Here is a 19,900-nt window from a genome sequence, read left to right on the forward strand (position 1 = left end):
CAGGAGAGCCCTATCCTTCGATGCTTTCTGGCAATCAGCCTTGAAGTGACCGAGCTTCCCGCAGTTATGACACCTTACTTTCTTTATGTCAAACTTTCTCCGTGGTGGAGCTTCGTCATCTTTCTCATGCTCGGCGATGTACTTTTTCGCCGGGCGTTGCTTGTCCATCCCGTTGTTGCGGCTTGTGGACCCTCCTTGCTTTTATTTCGAAAGAGTCATCCACTGCTGCTTCGTGAGCATCAAGTGCTCACTCTGGTCCGGGTTGCCCAAGGTAAGTCAGACTCTCTCATCGTGGGCCTTGAATCTTCCAACGAGATCATCAACCGTCTGTGTATTCAGGTTGAGACACTGTTCGATCGACGTAACGATCGGCATGTAGCGCGTCGGTGCAGCATGCGAGAAATTTTTGACGTTCTTGACCTCATCCAACCTCTCGCCATATCACTTGATTGCGTTGATGAGGGTGACGAAGCGGGGGGGGGGGGGGGCAAACTGATCAACTCTCTCGCTTTCCTCCATCTTCAGATCTTCATAAGTTTTGTAAAAGTTTGAAGATGCGCTTCCCTCACGCGGGTATGATCTTGGTGTAAAGTCTTGATCGTCTCCCATGCATCCTTCGCTGACTTCTTTCCGACGAGGTGCAGCATCACATCTTTCGGCACGGCGGAATAGATCACCGTTAGTGCTTTGCGATCCTTCGTGTACTTCGCGCTTCCCTTGACGTAGTCATCGCCGCCGGGATCGACGGCCTCCCAGATCTCCGCAGCTTCCATGGCCACCTCCATGTTGAGGGCCCAAAGCCCGTAGTCCTTGCGATCGAGGCGCGGATACAAAGCCTCCCCCACCGTCTCCACCACCGTGCCGATTCCGAGCTCTCACCTGCCTTCACCATCGCCGTGATTTTCTAGTACTTTTAGATAATCACGAACAAATAACTCGGGCTCTGATACCAATTGTTAGAACTGGCCCGACACGCCGTGTACTTTCTGGCGTGAGCGACCACAGACGACGATACCGGCGAGACTCACGTACCACAGCTAAAGCTAGCTGATCGTTTCTATTGATCACTCTAGTAGCTAATACGTACTACTTCAGGCAACACAAGAAAAGAATTTGGATTGCCACAAGCGCATATCGCACCTGTTCTTTCTTTCTTTCTTTCTTACTTTTGGCTATGGTGTTTACATGCTACGATTACATTTTTTTGAAGAGGGATAGGCCCAGAAGAAGGGCCTGGATACTGCATTAAAATAAAAGCGGTGCGGTACAAATTACAAGAAGGACCTTTGAAAAACAAACAAACTGAACTAGGTCCTCGACAATTATAGAACAAACCCTACATAGAAAAAACAGAACGCAATCGGGTCCGCTGACACCGCCGATGAGCTCGGGCCTCAAGCGACGGCCTTCTCCACCCGTACCAGGGAAGAAACCAGTTGGCACAGCGGAGAGGTGATGCGCCGTCGCGAGTCCGACGAAGGGCCTCCAAAGGCTTGGAGCTGCTTCCCGCCAGCACCTTGAGACGGCAGCCAAGCAAGTGGTACCGAGGACGATCTCCAGAGAATCGCAGTATCACGAACTCCTTGGCTTCCTCCTAAATTGCAGAGCGGCACGCCACACCACCCCAACTCGTCGCCACCACGGCCGGCCAGAAGGGTAGATTTTTGAACTTTCCATGTTTGAAACCAAAACCACTTCTCTTCATGCTTGACTTCATAAGACAGAGTTTAGGGTTAGGGGGTAGATACATGATTTTTCTAGTTTGAATATGTCTAGACCTTGCTTATAAACTTGAATGCTTACTATATGACATAACAAGACTATGTGCTTTGGTTTTTCATTTTTTTGATTTTTTTTGAGTTTTTATGCCCATTTATTTGAATCTGGGTCAAATCCTAGGATTGACCAACAAGATTTAAAAAAGTTTAAAAAATGAAGATGAAAAGGTAAGCCTGAATCCTACTTAGTCACTCTAAAATGAAGCTTTTGGGATGATTTTGAAATTTCCATGTTTGAAACCCAAAACCACTTCGCTTCATGCTTGACTTCATAAGACAAAGTTTAGTGTTAGGGGGTAGATACATGATTTTTCTTGTTTCGATATTGTAAGGGTATATTGCCCCTATGTGTGGTTTTGGTAATTAATGACAACCCCTATGGACTAATGTTTTCATTGAGTTTATATGAAGGAATATTCCATAGGTACTACTTGTACTCCATGTGTTGGATTCAAGTATGGATGCCATGAAGATAAAGGTATACCTAGTGTATTGGCATCAAGATCATCGGTATGAAGATATATATATGTGATATGATCAAGAAGAAGAAATGAAGATGGAGTTCTTATGTGGAACTCAATATTAGTCATGCTCTATCTTATGAGAGTATGAGAAGATACAAGGTTGAGTTGGGCAAGTTCAAGATGAGCATCTCAAGTGAATCACATGCTTGAAGCTTGCCGTCCATTTGGTGATAATGGACTTGTGAATATATGCATCAATGAAGCTTTCCCATCATAGTGTATGGGGGAGCATTTGTGAGTCTTCACAAAGCAACAATGATCAAGTGAGGCATTCTGGCTTGTGTAGAGCTTGAAGAGTTATCATCAAGATCAAGCGGGATGCGCAAGGCAAAGGTATGACCTTGCTAGGTTTTCATTTTACCGGTCTCAAGGTGGCTGTTGGGAGACCGGATTATAGGATAGATAGCCGCACTATCAAGAGGGGCTTTCGGTTGGGTAACTTGATCACATCGTCTTAGGGAGCTCAATCCTTTGCATACTTTGCATATCCTTATTGCTTCTTGGTGTTTCTCTGTGTGAGGTTCTTGAGCTTGTTGCTAGCTTTACAACAAGCCCAAGTTCATCGAAAACGGAATCCGCATGCATCTTCTATTGCGTTTTCGAGTTTGGACGTCTTCACCGTTTCTTGACGGTGGGAGACTCCCTCTCTAAAATCATCTAAAAATGTTCTGTGAGGAGTCTCCATATTTCCAACAAAATTGGTTTCATGTCAATCGGGGTCCGGACACAAAAGTTATCACAGTTTTTATATAACATGTTTTCCTGCTCACCCGGTCAGGGACCCGGTCGGACCGGCCCATGCGCTGGGCGGTTCCGGTATGCCGCCCGGTCAGCCGGCCTCCCAACCGGCTGGCCCGGCGTGCTGGCCGGTCAACCGGGCGCCAACCGGGCGCCAACCCGGTGACCTTCTGGACGACACAAAGTGACCCCGGTCGGGGTCCGGCCTGCCGACCGGTTTGGACCGGCTGGTCCGGTCTGTGGCCCGGTCTGACCGGGCCCTGGACCGGACGGGCCGGCCCCAGGCCCGGTTGACCGGCCTCCTCGACGGTTGACTCAGCCCAGCTTTTCCCCAACGGTTATATTTGCTTTTGGGCTATAAATAGCCCTTCTTCCACCTTGGGTTGAGTTAGTTCTTCCATTCTCTCTCCTCCATTGTTCCATTTTGAAGAACTTGCTCTCCCCTTTGATTCCTCCCATAACTCTTGCATTTCTTGAGGGATCTAAGAGAGGAGATCTAGATCTACATCCCCACCAATCATTTTCTCCTCTAAGTGAGGGGAACCCTTTGGATCTAGATCTTGGAGTCTTTTGTTGACTTTCCCCATTGTTCTTCCTCTCCAATCTCATCTTAGCATTTGTTGCTTGGGTGGGATTTGAGAGTGAAGGACTTGAACACCTCTAGTGTTCTTGCTTTGCATCATTGCATAGTGTTGAGCTCTCCACCATGATTAGTTCGAGTGAGAGACCGTGAGCTTGTTACTCTTGGAGGAATACCTCCTAGTTGGCTTGGCAGTTGGTGCTCCGGTGATCTCTTCAAGAAGATTGTGAAGAGGCCCGGGCTTCTCCTTCGTGGATCTTGTGAAGTGGTTGTGGAGCTTGCCATCTCCGGAGCGGAGGAAAAGCTATCCATAAGGAAAGGGCCATTATCCTTCGTGGGTGTGGTTCAGAGAATAGGGTGAGCCTTCGTGGCGCGGGGAATCCTTCGTGGGACCTCCACTCCTCCAAACGTGACGTACCTTCTTGCAAAGGAAGGGAACACGGGAATACATCCTCGTCTCAGCGTGCCTCGGTTATTTCTATACCCGAGATCTCTTTCTTTGTGATAGCCATCGTGCTTGAAGTACATATATCTTGCTATCACTTGTGCTACATATATCTTGTGCCTATCTTGCTTAGCTCTAGTTGCTATTGTTACACTTAGTTGGGCTTAGCATATTTAGGGTTTGTGCTTGTAAACTAAACGATAGTTTAATTCCGTATTATTACAAGACAAATCCGTAAGAGTTTTTAATTGCCTATTCACCCCCCCCCCCCCACTAGGCGACATCTCGATCTTTCAGATATGTCTAGACCTTGTTTATCAACTTGAATGCTTACTATCTGACATAAGAAGACTATGTGCTTTGGTTTTTTCATTTTTGTTCCCATTTGAATCTTGGTCAAATCCTACGATTGATCAACAAGATTTAAACAAGTTTAAAACATGAAAATAAAAACGTAAGCATGGATCCTACTTAGTCACTCTAAACTGAAGCTTTTGGTAGGTTTTTGATATTTCCATGTTTGAAACCCAAACCCATTTCTCTTCATGCTTGACTTCATAAGACGTAGTTTAGGTTTAGGGGGTAGATACATGATTTTTGTGGTTTGAATATGTCTAGACCTTGTTGATCAACTTGAATGCTTACTATATGACATAAGAAGACTATGTGCGCTTTGGATTTCCATTTTTTGATTTTATTTTTAGAATTTTTATGCCCATTTGAATCTTGGTAAAATCCTAGGTTTGACCAAGTTTTCAACAAGTTTAAAACATGAAAATGAAAAGGTAAGACCAGATCCTACTTAATTAATCACTTTAAATGAAGCTTTTGGGAGGTTTTTGAAATTTCCATATTTGAAACCCAAAATCACTTCTCTTCATGCATGACTTCATAAGACAGAGTTTAGGGTTAGGGGTAGATACATGGTTTTTCTGGTTTGAATATGTCTAGACCTTGTGTTTATAAACTTGAATTCTTACTATATGACTAAAGAAGAGTATGTGCTTTGGTTTTCATTTTTTGATTTTTTTGAATATTTATTCCCATTTTAATCTTGGGCAATTCCTAGGTTTGACCAATATTTAAAGAAGTTTAAAACATGAAAATAAAAACGTAATCATGGATCCTACTTAGTCACTCTAAAATGAAGCTTTTGGTAGGTTTTTGATATTTCCATGTTTGAAACCCAAAACCAGTTCTCTTCATGCTTGACTTCATAAGACATAGTTTAGGTTTAGGGGGTAGATACATGATTTTTGTGGTTTGAATATGTCTAGACCTTGTTGATCAACTTGAATGCTTACTATATGACATAAGAAGACTATGTGCGCTTTGGTTTTCCATTTTTTGATTTTACTTTTAGAATTTTTATGCCCATTTGAATCTTGGTCAAATCCTAGGTTTGACCAAGATTTAAACAAGTTTAAAACATGAAAATGAAAAGGTAAGACTAGATCCTACTTAATTAGTCACTTTAAATGAAGATTTTTGGGAGGTTTTTGAAATTTCCATATTTGAAACCCAAAACCACTTCTCTTCATGCTTCACTTCATAAGACAGAGTTTAGGGTTAGGGGTTGATACATGCTTTTCTGGTTTGAATATGTCTAGACCTTGTGTTTATAAACTTGAATTCTTACTATATGACTTAAGAAGACTATGTGCTTTGGTTTTCATTTTTTGATTTTTTCGAATATTTATGCCCATTTTAATCTTGGTCAATTCCTAGGTTTGACCAATATTTAAACAAGCTTCAAACGTGAAAATGAAAAGGTAATCCCTGGATCCTACTTAGTAACTCTAAAATGAAGCTTTTGAGAGTTTTTTGAAATTTCCATGTTTGAAACCCAAAACCACTTCTCTTAATGCTTGACTTCGTCAGAAAGAGTTTAGGGTTAGGGGTAGATACATGATTTTTGTGGTTTGAATATATCTAGACCTTGTTGATCAACTTGAAAGCTTACTATATGACATAAGAAGACTATGCGTGCTTTGGTTTTTATTTTTTATTTTATTTTTTGAATTTTTATGCCCATTTGAATCTTGGTCAAATCCTAGGTTTGACCAAGATTTAAACAAGTTTAAAAACGAGAAAATGAAAAGGTAAGCCTAGATCCAACTTAATTAGTCACTCAAAATGAAGCTTTTGGGAGGTTTTTGAAATTTTCATGTTTGAAACCTAAAACCACTTCTCTTCATGCTTGACTTCATAAGACAGAGTTTAGGGTTAGGGGTAGATACATGCTTTCTCTGGTTTGAATATGTCTAGACCTTGTGTTTATAAACTTGAATGCTTACTATATGACATAAGAAGAATATGTGCTTTGGTTTTTCAGTTTTTGATTTTATTTTTATTTTTATGCCCATTTGAATCTTGGTCAAATCCTAGGTTTGACCAAGATTTAAACAAGTTTAAAACATGAAAATGAAAGGGTAAGCTTGGATCCTACTTAGTCACTCTAAAATGAAGCTTTTGGGAGGTTTTTTAAATTTCCATGTTTGAACCCCAAAACCACTTCTCTTCATGCTTGACTTCATAAGACAGAGTTTAGGGTTAGGGGGTAGATACATGCCTTTCTGGTTTGAATATGTCTAGACCTTTTTTATCAACTTGAATGCTTACTATATGACATAAGAAGACTATGTGCTTTCGTTATTCATTTTTTTTGAATTTTTATGCCTATTTGAATCTTGGTCAAATCCTAGGTTTGACCAAGATTTAAACAAGTTTAAAACATGAAAATAAAAAGGTAAACCTTGGATCGTAATTAGTCACTCCAAAATGAAGCTTTTGGGAGGTTTTTGAAATTTCCATGTTTGAAACCCAAAACTACTTCTGTTAATGCTTGACTTCATAAGACAGAGTTCAGGGTTAGGGGGTAGATACATGATTATTCTGGTTTCAGTATGCCTAGACTTTGTTTATCAACTTGAATGCTTACTATATGACAAAAGAAGACTACGTGCTTTGGTTATTTTTTTATATATATTTTATGCCTATTTATTTGAATCTTGCTCAAATCCTAGGATTGACCAACAAGATTTAAACAAGTTAAAAACATGAAAATGAAAAGGTAAGCCTGGATCCTTCTTAGTCACTCTAAAATGAAGCTTTTGGTAGGTTTTTGAACTTTCCATATTTGAAACCCAAAACCATTTCTCTTCATGCTTGACTTCATAAGACAGAGTTTAGGGTTAGGGGTAGATACATGATTTTTCTGGTTTGAATATGTCTAGACGTTCTTTATCAACATGAATTCTTACTATATGACATAACAAGACTATGTGCTTTGGTTTTTCATTTTTTTGATTTTTTTTGAGTTTTTGTGCCCATTTTTTGAATCTTGGTCAAATCCTAGTATTGACCAACAAGATTTAAACAAGTTTAAAATATGAAAATAAAAGGTAAGCATGGATCCTACTTAGTCACTCTAAAATGAAGCTTTTGGGAGGTTTTTGATATTTCCATGTTTGAAACCCAAAACCACTTCTCTTCATGCTTGACTTCATAAGACATAGTTTAGGATTAGGGGGTAGATACATGATTTTTGTGGTTTGAATATGTCTAGATTGATCAACTTGAATGCTTACTATATGACATAAGAAGACTATGTGCGCTTTGGTTTTCCATTTTTTTGATTTTATTTTTAAATTTTTATGCCCATTTGAATCTTCGTCAAATCCTAGGTTTGACCAAGATTTAAACAAGTTTAAAACCTGAAAATGAAAAGGTAAGACTAGATCATACTTAATTAGTCACTCTAAATGAAGCTTTTGGGAGGTTTTTTGAAATTTCCATGTTTGAAACCCAAAACCACTTCTCTTCATGCTTGACTTCATAAGACAGAGTTTAGGGTTAGGGGTAGATACATGCTTTTTCTGGTTTAAATATGTCTGGACCTTGTGTTTATAAACTTCAATGCTTACTATATGACTTAAGAAGACTATGTGCTTTGGTTTTCATTTTTTGATTTTTTTTTAAATATTTTTGCCCATTTGAATCTTGGTCAAATCCTAGGTTTGACCAATATTTAAACAAGTTTAAAACATGAAAATGAAAAGGTAATCCCTGGATCCTACTTAGTCACTCTAAAATGAAGTTTTTCAGAGTTTTTTGAACTTTCCATGTTTGAAACCCAAAACCACTTCTCTTAATGCTTGACTTCATAGGACAGAGTTTAGGGTTAGGGGGTAGATACAAGATTTTTCTGGTTTGAATATGTCTAGACCTTGTTTATAACCTTGAATGCTTACTATATGACAAAATAGGACTTTGTGCTTTGCTTTGCTTTTCTTTTTTTGATTTTTTTTAGTTTTTATGCCCATTTATCTGAATCTTGCTCAAATCCTAGGATTGACCTACAAGATTTAAACAAGTTTAAAACATGAAAATGAAAAGGTAAGCCTGGATCATACTTAGTCACTCTAAAATGAAGCTTTTGGGATGTCTTTGAAATTTTCATGTTTGAAACCCAAAACCACTTCTCTTCATGCTTGATTTCATAAGGCATAGTTTAGGGTTAGGAGGTAGATACATGATTTTTCTTGTTTGAATATGTCTAGACCTTCTTTATCAACTTGAATGCTTACTATCTGACATAAGAAGACTATGTGCTTTGGTTTTTAAATTTTTTTTGATTTTTTTTGAATGTTTATACCCATTTGAATCTTGTTCAAATCCTAGGATTGACCAACAAGATTTAAACAATTTTAAAACATGAAAATGAAAAGGTAAGCTTGGATCCTACTTAGTCACTCTAAAATGAAGCTTTTGGGAGGTTTTTGATATATCCATGTTTGAAACACAAAACCACTTCTCTTCATGCTTGACTTCATAAGACAGAGTTCAGGATTAGGGGGTAGATACATGATTTTTGTGGTTTGGATATGTCTAGACCTTGTTGATCAACTTGAATGCTTACTATATGACATAAGAAGACCCTGTATGCTTTGGATTTTCATTTTTTTGATTTTATTTTTTGAATTTTTATGCCCATTTGTATCTTGGTCAAATCCTAGGTTTGACCAAGATTTAAACAAGTTTAAAACTAAAATGAAAAGGTAAGCCTAGATCCTACTTAATTAGTCACTCTAAATGAAGCTTTTGGGAGGTTTTTGAAATTTCCATGTTTGAAACCTAAAACCACTTCTCTTCATGCTTGACTTCATAAGACAGAGTTTAGGGTTAGGGGTAGATACATGCATTTTCTGGTTTGAATATGTCTAGACCTTGTGTTTATAAGCTTGAATGCTTACTATATGACTTAAGAAGACTATGTGCTTTGGTTTTTCATTTTTTGATTTTTTTTGAATTTTTATGCCCATTTGAATCTTGGTCAAAGCCTAGGTTTGACCAATATTTAAATAGGTTTAAAACATGAAAATGAAAAGGTAATCCCTGGATCCTACTTAGTCACTCTAAAATGAAGCTTTTGGGAGGTTTTTGAAATTTCCATGTTTGAAACCCAAAACCACTTCTCTTCACCCTTGACTTCATAAGATAGAGTTTAGGGGTAGGGGGTAGATACATGCCTTTTCTGGTTTGAATATGTCTAGACCTTGTTTATCAAGTTGAATGCTTACTATATGACATAAGAAGACTATGTTCTTTGGTTTTTTTTTTTGATTTTATGCCCATTTGAATCTTGGTGAAATCCTAGGTTTGACCAATATTTAAACAAGTTTAAAACATGAAAATGAAAAGGTAATCCATGGATCCTACTTAGTCACTCTAAAATGAAGCTGTTGGGAGGTTTTTGATATTTCCATGTTTGAAACCCAAAACCACTTCTCTTCATGCTTGACTTCATAAGACTGAGTTTAGGGTTAGGGTGTAGATACATGCCTTTTCTGGTTTAATATGCCTAGACCTTGTTTATCAAATTGAATGCTTACTATATGACATAAGAAGACTATGTGCTTTGGTTTTTCTTTTTTTGATTTTATGCCCATTTGAATCTTGGTCAAATCCTAGGTTTGGCCAAGATTTAAACAACTTTAAAACATGAAAAATGAAAATTAAGCCTGGATCCTTCTTAGTCACTCTAAAATGAAGCTTGATCTGTAGTACTCGGCAAAACTCTAGTTTAACTTATTTAATCATAGATTCGTAGGTCGATTTTTTTAACTGGATTTTGTTATTACTATGCAGCTGATGACCCACAAGTATAGGGGGTGTATCGTAGTACTTTCGATAAATAAGAGTGTCGAACCCAATGAGGAGCAGAAGGTGTTGATGAGCACTTTCAATGAAGGATTCTCTGTAAACACTAGAAAACGGGTTTTCAGGGGTATTTGATATTGCAAATAAATAAAATGCGAGTAAATAAAAGATGGCAATAATAATTGCAGAAAGTGGCCCAATCATTTTTTAGCACAAAGGACAAGCCGGTTGTTCTACTTATATCGACCAAACGTTCCTGAGGACACACGTGAGGTTTATGTCAAGTGCTTTCGCGTCGCATCCGTGAATAATCTCTATTGGTATGGTAAGTGTTGTGTGGGTGAACCTATGCTAATGCACTACCCTTACTAGGATAATACATACTTGTGATTAAACCCCTTGCAAGCATCCGCAACTACAAGAAGGTAATTAAGATAAAATCTAACCACAGCCTTAAACTCTGAGATCCTACGCTCCCTCATGCAATGGTTTCCTAACGTGGGTTCAGGTTTCTGTCGCTCCGGCAACCCCGCAATTAGTAGCCAAATACACGATGCATTCCCATTGGTCCATAAAGGCGAAGTATCATGTAGTAGACGTTCACATGATACCACTAGAAGAATAACACCACAACTTAAATATCATATCAAAACATATTACTCACATAGCTCCACTACTAACACAATACTTCTCTCATGTCCTCAAGAACTAAATGAACTACTCACGGGACAACATATGGAACATGATCAGTGGGTATATAATGATGAATAACAATCTGTACATAAACCTTAATCCGATGGTTTCACTCAATAGCATCAAATACAACAAGTAATCAATACCGGGATAGTTTCCCCTTCGAAATATGCAAGGTACAACCCAAATAGTTACAGCGGGACGAGGTGGAGACGGCGGTGGTGATGGTGCTGATGGTGGAGAAGATGAGAATGATGATCACGATGAAGTCCAGCTCGATGGCAGTGGCGATGGCGACGATTTCCCCCTCCGGGAGGGAATTTCCCCCGGCAGATTACTATCTGCCGGAGAGCTTTTCTCTCTCTGGTGTTTTCCGCCTCATAGCGGCGGAATATTTCTGCGATCTGCCCCCCGATCTTAGGTTTTCGTGGGGATGATATACGCGAAAGGGCGGCGTCAGATGTGGGCCAGGGCGGCCATACATTCCCCAAGCGCGACCAGGGTAGGGCCCGCACCTGGGCATTGTATTTCCCACTGGTGGCCCCCCTCAGGTACTCATTTTGGCTATCTCCGTCATCCGGGGAAATAAGATCTTCGTGAAATTTTCTGATTTTCCAAAGTATGGTACCCTGATGACCACTTTTCCAGCAGAATTCCAGCTCCGGCAGCAAATCCCGTGAAAATCATCAAACATACAAAAATAGATAAAATAACATAAGTATCATGTCTAAATATGAAATATATCAATAAATAACATTAAATTATAATACAAAATAGTGATGCAAATTGGATGTATCAACTCCCCCAAGCTTATACCTCGCTTGTCCCCAAGTGAAAGTTGAGCTCAGTAAACCGGACCATAGGTTTATGGAGTGAAGTGTCGATAACAAAATACGAACAAGAAGCATCACACTCACAAACACACAAGCTATCATAGACAGCAACATCCTCAAATATGATCCACTTGCAATGAATAAGGAATCAACACATAGGAGTATGTAAAGGAAATCATAATTGGCATGGTAAACCTTTTGTTCTTGGTCAGAGAACAATTAACAACTAATAAATTTTCACATACCGTAATGCTCAATTATTGCATCCTCTTTTCATTCATAGATGGCTTTCAACATTGTATTCATTTGGGTAGAAAAATTGTGCTGCACAAGTAAGAGTTAAAAACACAATTGCATACATCAACATTCATAGATGATTGAATCACAACGGTTCACATGCTTGCTTTGAGATAGAAGGAATAGGTGCACTGACTCAACAAGAAAGTAAAAGAATGGCCCTTCACAGAGGGAATCAGATATTAAACATGTGCTAGAGCTTTTTGTTTGCAAAACTGAATAAAATATTGCTTTGAGAGGTAGCTGCTTTTGTCAATGAATAGGTACAAGTGTTTTTGTCATCTTCCATACTAAACAAGTTTGAGAGCGGTTCCGAAATATTTGGGCGAAGCCTCTTTTTATTCATGCTATTTATAAAACTGTGACACTCCTCCCATCCATTGCTTACACATACCATGGCTAGCCGAATCCTCGGGTGCTGACCAACAATCACAAACCATGGAGGAGTGCCACTTTCTTATACTTTCCTATTTTCTTCCCCTTTTGGAAGTTGTGGTCAAACCAGCTCTTCTTCTTTTTTATATCTATTATTTTTTTATTGACAAGCGAGATGAAGCTCACGAGTCTTGTTGTACTTAGTTAAGTATGGAAGACGACAATAATAACTTTCACATCCTCATGAGCTAAAAACGTAAACACAAAATGAGATGTAGTTGAAGGTTTTAAAGGTAGGACATGAAAATTTACTTGAAGTGACGGTGAAATACCACCTATAGGTAGATATGGTGGACACAAATGGCATGAGTATTTTGGTTGGGATTTGGATGCATGAGACATTTTAAACCACATGAAGAATTAGGGGATAAGAAACATGAAAAAAGGGCAGGATAATGTGATATTAGGTGCTACTCGAGACAAAACAATACTACTTTGCAAGTCACAACTTAAATCTACTTTGTAAATGGCAAGGTGATGCAAAACTGCCGACGGGAAAAAAATGTCAGTCCACCGTCTATATGTAATAACTGGAAACAAATTGCACAATTGCGAGGCTAGTTCTATTCATCAGTGGATAATGAAGCAACAGGTTCCCATTACATAGCGCAATACATAGGCAAAGAAAACATACTAGATAAGCTATCTATGCCTCAAATTACAGAAGGCCTAGTGCAGTCTATGAACAATTCGCACCCCCTGTGAGATGATGTGGACGTCCGCTGAAGACTTCTGCCAGTGGTGTTCCTGGCGGCACGTTCGGGCAGCGATGTTATTATTCGGTAGACACACTTCCCAGTAGGTCACTCTCTGCTGGAACTGCACATTCTTTTGAATGATGTCTAGCATCCATTTTATTCAACTTAACACTACACAGCCATATCAATGAATTGTCTGAACCAAGCACTTCTTCAAACATAACCGAATTCTAAGAAAATTCTCATGACCATAAACTCAAGTGATTATGAGAAAGGGTGGAGGAGATAGCGATGAAGTACTTTGTTCTGGCCAAAAGAGGATGGGACGCTCCAGTTGATCTGTTCACTTTTAATTGCTGCAACAGAGAATGTATACTGGTTATTTGTAGGTGTATGGGTGTACATTATGTGGACAAATAACTTTTTCAGGGTTGGAAGTTGTACATTGAGGACTGAGCTGGAAACGATTCCTTCAGGGCCGTTGGTTCAAAGATACCCAAGTTAAGTTTTCATTTTGTTCATAAGGTAAGGTACCCCAGTATAGTTTTCATTTTGTTCAAAAGTTAACATACATATATCTTGCTAATCAAAGTGATATCTATGTCTATCTGATCTTTCTAGCCTTCATCCAAAATGAAATTCTACAACATATAGTGTGCCGGTGCATCTACATATCATTACTGAAGTATGAAGGGGCTAGGACCTAGGAGAGTACAAAAGAACGTCTAACAGCTAGTTAGATAATGAGGTGGTGTAGTTGACAGTATACTTTTTAATGCCTCGTGTGTAACTGTATCAAATATATAATAGCTAGGCTAAGTAATTATTCTACATTTTGTTTTCCATGGTCAGTATGATCTATGGTGGTAGTTAACAGAGGTGTGTTATAGATGTCCTAGAGTGACCAAATTGTAGAATCATCTGGGCACTAATTTTAATTTGCATTCGCTGCACATAGCGTCCCTATTAGATATAACACACGAAGGCACAAATTGAAGCATTAGTCTAATCAAAATCGATCAGTTTAGCAACAAAAAAGCAGATAATATAGAGCGAGAATATTTAGGATGTTTCCTCAATATCACATCGAACAACATGGATTTCTGCAACCACCGATAGCAGTGCATCAAGACCCATGGATTCACCAGAAAGTGATAGAAAGAGGATATTCACCGAGGAAGGAAATATCACCCAAGAACGAATATAAGAGACAGTGCAGGTTCTGTGAGCATAAAATAAGTGAAATATATCTATGGTTATAAAAAACAGTTGTGAACTAATAAAGCGTGAAAAAAGGCAATGAGTACAATTACCTCACGACAGAATTGTGCTTTTCTCTCCATGATCCCTCATTGCACAAGACATATGAATCAATTTCCACATTCTTGTGTGCTTCACCTTTATATACATGCAAGTAAATCAAGGTGCCATTTATGCATATTACTGCTATTATGTAGTGTTTAACACATATGTTTACAATGTTGAAGAACATTTGTAACATGCATGCCATAAAGCAACGACGACGGCAACCAAGAGGGAGAAAATATACATGCATATAATTTCAGTAAGAAAACACGGACCAATGCATATAGTGCAAGATCCTAAACAATATTATAGAAGATATGGATATTGATACATTAAACATCAATAGGTTTTTGATTTACCTCTAGTCACACACGAAATTTAATGTTCAAAAATCTAGATTCATAAAAATTTGATGCAAATGTTGGACAACATTCCCACCAAGATTCAAGAAGATTCATCAATTCGTGAAATTAAAGTTATCTTAACCAAAACCCCGGCCATAAACTATGTGGTTATGTAGAGCAACTAAATGCCAAAAAATAGAACCATACTTTGAATTGCAACATGAAAACTAATAATAATGTAAGTAATTAAAATATTAATTTGGACAGACTAAAAACTAAGAAAATAAACAGCTACTCAAAATTAAACCGAATGTCATATTTAGCTTTTGTAGCATTTTCCATTTGGCTCTTGATAAAGGAAAGGTCGTCGCGATATATTTTACATTATATGACCGACATAAGCATCAATAACACATGAGAACTATGCACATTGGCAAAGTGTCATGGTTCAAATCTAGTGTCCAAATAGTATGCACCATCACATGGCACTCATTTGCTGATATGTTGGCGTTGGGAGGGGATTTAGCGGGACATAAGGGTTTGGAAAAGGAATAGGCAGGTGCGGTTTGCATTGGCAAAGGGAGGTAGTGGATATATGGCAAAACAAATGATCATATCGCAGCTTACTCAGTTGTTTGTATGTTGGAGATGGGAGGGGAAGTCAGCGCGACAGAAAGAACTGGAAACATACTAAGAAGTTGCGATGTCCGTTCCACAACAGGATCAAGGTGGTGGATATCCGACAAAACAAAAAACATATAGCGGTATATGTCAGAAATAAAAATGCAATGGAAAATTATGTGAGCACTTACAGATCACGGAAAAGCTAATGTTGGTACAACTATGCCTCAACATGAAATACATGCACCATCACAAATATATTAAAGGAGCAGTTGAATACCTAACAGATATTGACATCACTGAAGCATTAAGTTTTACATGGAGTGAGTTGTAATTCGCAAAAAAAAACATGGAGTGAGTTGTAGAAACGACTTATAAGCATGGTAAGTATCTTCTGAAGCACTTCTTAGAATCTGCATATAAACAAAAAAGGGTAGCAGTCAGATTTGAGTTAAAGAACTATAAATGCGAGCACATGCCATCTTGCCATCAGAAACTAGAGGCACTGCAAAAAGCAGCTGAACGTATAATTACCTATGAAAAAAATTAGATGTAATCATCTAAACAACAAACATTCTTTTCTAAATGCATCTAGATCATTGTATTATCACTCAATCAAGCAAATATTTCTAAACCGTTAGCATGTATACCCATACGCTGAACCTGATAACTACATAGGGCTTGTTGCAGTTCTAACCTGTCAATCCACGACAATGAAATCTGACCTTGTAGAGGACCCCTGAATCTGCACATCTGAAGATCCAGATCGTGGCCAGCCACACAATAACTTTCCATCGATAAGAGTTGCAGGATACATCCTTTGAGCAGTGTAGTAATGGAAGATTGTCAGCATAGAAAGAAGATTGGTTGTATCGATGCTTGACGCACAGAAAGAAAACCTGCCAAATGTGAGACCATCAGCACGGAAAAGCAAAGTTGCTATGCCTATTCTTGATGTACAGAAGATAAAAAATAAAAAGAGTTCAGGTTCACAAAATAAAAAGACGCTAGCAGACACAACGGGCAAAAGGAAACGTGAAGCCTACAACCACCTCACTACGCACTTTTTTTTGGCTAGGGTTTCAAGGAATTGTTCTGCTACCAAATAAAAGCACAAGAATATAGAGAGAGAACCGAAAACAAAACAATGAAATGTTCTTATACTCCCCCTCAGGCTTCCATATGATCTAGAAGAAAACAGTTGTTGTTTTCTCACTTAAAATGTGATTCATCCCTCATGCAAGAACAAACACTATAAACATACATTTGTACTGCACTAAAAGCATGGAAACTTATTAAAGGTGTAATTTTCTGACTACAATAGCTATCAATTTGAATGTTCAACTCCATTATGGTTTCAGCAAAATCCTTCTGATTATGCCTGCACAAATTCCAGGGCCTATTGCTAAGGGGCATCCATCTGGTTTCATGTAGGCACCAATATTACTTTTACCCAGCCATAAATACATTGTCTACATAATTGGATATCATAACATACCTCTTGCTGACCATACAAAAATGGCGTGTTGCCAAAGAGCAGGCAACAGTTATATTTATCATCTGTCGATGATAAAACGGACTCATAGTGTACATCTTTCTTGCCAAGATCTTGAAATTAAGGTTGCAACATTTTATAAATCTGAGGCTTGTCCTAGTAGCACATTGATCTGGAAGAAGATAACAACCTGCAAAAAATTGTTGTGACAAAGTAGGCATGGTTTCAGTAAAAAAAAGAGAGAACTGCAATACCTGCAGATGTGAAGCTCTTGATTAATTCCTTTGTGAACTGAACTTAAAAGAAGCAGATTAAGAAAAAATAGATACGTCGGATTCGGTTTGGGGATTTAGGAATTGAAGGGATGAATATTGTGGCTTCTCTGTAGACGGGAATTGGAAGAGAAAGGGGTGAGGAGAATCCCGTAATGGATAGCTTGCCTAGGTGGTCTTGATGACGGACAGCCCCAGATCAGACATGGAAGCGACATGAGGATGGGTTGTGGTGCACGGGCCGAGGAGAGAGCGCTGATATGAACACCGGAGATAAGAGGAAATAGGGAGGAGATGGTCGCAAAGCACTGACCTATGCGTCAATTTAGTCGCGGTCGCTGGCATCCTTTCGCAGCTTCGTGTCGCGCTCTATTTTTTTTTAAATCCTTGCAGGTCCGCAGCTTCATCAGCCACCACCACACTGAATACTCTCCATGCCCAGCCTCTCCACCTGAACATGCGGCGCGTCAAGCGGGGTAGCGCGCAGGGGCGGCAGGCCGAGCACGCAGAGACGACCAAACGGCGGCGGGGCCAGGAGCTAGGCCGGCGATGGTCGCAACAGCAAAAAATTGTCTTTACAGAACAATGAAAAAGGAGTTCGACAACGGACACTCCCGCGACGTGCTCGTCGTCGGCGGCCTCGCAGGGCCTCCTGCGACGCGCCTCCTCCCGCTGATCTCCCGCCTCCCATGGCGATTTAGAGAGAGAGGAGGAAGAAAAGGAAAATAAGGTGCCGGAGCCGCTGCTAGGCGTGGCCGAGAGCAGGGCTCCGGCCCTGGGGCGGCAAGGATGTGAGGGAGAGGTGGGGGAGGGGCAGAGGGCGCTGGTCGGCGAGGAGGGGTGGGAGAGGTGGGGGCGGCAGGGCGCTTGTTAGCGATAAGCAGCAAGGATTGAGATTATTAAAGGAAAGGAACTACCAGGATGGGCAGATGGCACGTAGAGGATGCACCGCTCAAGCAGACCGGCAGGACCCACCGCATCAAAGAAAACAACCAGAGGACCATCCCAGGAGGAGAAATCGCTAGACGCACCCGAGCAGAAAACAAAGAGAGCTTGCTACTGCAGTTTAGAACAAATAGAATTCGCAAAACAACCCCAGAATCATACACACACAAATTCAAAGCCATAAAAGCATACGTGGAGAAGGTAGCAATAAAGAAACTCAGAATTAGGAGAAAAATTGAACCTGTTACGCTTTAGTATAGTAGGGATTGAGATTATTAAAGGAAAGGAACTACCAAGATGGGCAGATGGCAGGCAGAGGATGCACCGCTCAAGCAGACCGGCAGGACCCACCATGTGAAACGCATCGAAGAAAACAACCAGAGGACCATCCCAGGAGGAGAAATCGCTAGACGCACCCAAGCAGAAAACAAAGAGAGCTAGCCACTGCAGTTTAGAACAAATAGAATTCGCAAAACAACCCCAGAATCATACACACACAAATTCAAAGCCATAAAAGCATACGTGGAGAAGGTAACAATAAAGAAACTCAGAATTAGGAGAAAAATTGAACCTGTTACGCTTTAGTATAGTAGTTATATATATTTTGGATTTCATAGATTAAACATAGACTCAAAACATTTTACAGTACAGCTCGACAGGTAAAAAAGAGCGCTGACATAACTAGTAGTCCCTCCGTCCCAAAATTTTCCCGTAAGTGTTAGTTTATATTGTTTAATTTTTTGGAATTATTATGGTTTTGAAATGTTTTTAATTAAAATAACAGTTTATGACACGTTTATAGGACCCACGCATATATAAACTATTGTTGTACCCTAATGCATGAGAGAGAAGAGGAGATTTTATTTTGCATCTAGTCCACACATAAATACTAGCAAATAGCACATGCTTCGCATGTTGAACTATTTTAGATTGTTAATATTGATACTTTCTTAGTTTAAAAAATGGCTTAAATTTATTAAGATACAGTTTTATCTAGACATATATTTAGTGTATAAATACCGTATCTAGAAAAAGTTAAGCACCTTCTTTGTTTTTGAACTAAATTAAGGAGAATAAGAATCTGATGATGTGAATACTTTTCAAAGTTTCAGTGCAAATAATCATTTATGTTATACCAACATAATTGATCACCAACTAAGGGTAGTAATAAAACCTTTGATCTTTTTCAAATCACTATCAAGTGGGATGTGTGATGAAATGTGTGTATACCTATCAAAATCTCTAGTTCGATCATAATTTTCTTAATGTATCTCTTGCATTTGTTTCTTAAATTTCATATTTTGTTGTTTGCTCTACACATAGACAAAGGAGAATCGAGAGTTTACTTCCTTGAAAGATCAATTGTCTCCATAAGAAAGAAAAAGTATATTTCATCAAAAATAAATATATAAATAAATATGATGTTATGCACTATATTCAAAATAGGGTAGATGTACATAAAAAATTAGCCCTCGTGATGCTTAAGTCAGTTTATTAAGAAACATTACCTCTGTTCCATAGGAGGTGGCGTATAAACTTAGTCAAAAAGTCAATGTTATTAAACGACTTAACTTTATCTATAGATACACACACATCTAATCCAAAAACTTCACTCTAGACACTACAAGAAAAGTTCCAATAGATAACGTCCCAAAATCGTCCACTAAGGGCCATTTTTCGTCGCCTATGGGTCTAACCCGACGATATAGGTTCTGTGGTCGAAACTGTGTCAGGC

General features: G+C 39.1%; 1 long non-coding RNA gene across 3 annotated transcripts; it reads right to left on the reverse strand.

Moving 5' to 3' along the window:
- Positions 1-12,783: 12,783 nt before the first annotated feature.
- LOC127323245 (uncharacterized) lies at positions 12,784-18,074 on the reverse strand. 3 transcript variants are annotated; one of them, XR_007865478.2, is made up of 5 exons: positions 16,952-18,074; positions 16,151-16,352; positions 15,460-15,866; positions 14,497-14,581; positions 12,790-13,539 (listed from the first exon to the last, which is right to left on the reverse strand). It is a non-coding gene; the product is annotated as an uncharacterized lncRNA (long non-coding RNA). The 3 variants fall into 3 exon arrangements; XR_007865476.2 differs by having other exon boundaries at positions 12,784-13,539; positions 14,497-15,866; XR_007865477.2 differs by having other exon boundaries at positions 12,787-14,581.
- Between the last annotated feature and the right edge of the window lie 1,826 nt (positions 18,075-19,900).

This window comes from Lolium perenne, chromosome 4 (assembly GCF_019359855.2).
Source record: "Lolium perenne isolate Kyuss_39 chromosome 4, Kyuss_2.0, whole genome shotgun sequence".
In the NCBI taxonomy this organism is placed as follows: Eukaryota; Viridiplantae; Streptophyta; class Magnoliopsida; order Poales; family Poaceae; genus Lolium; species Lolium perenne.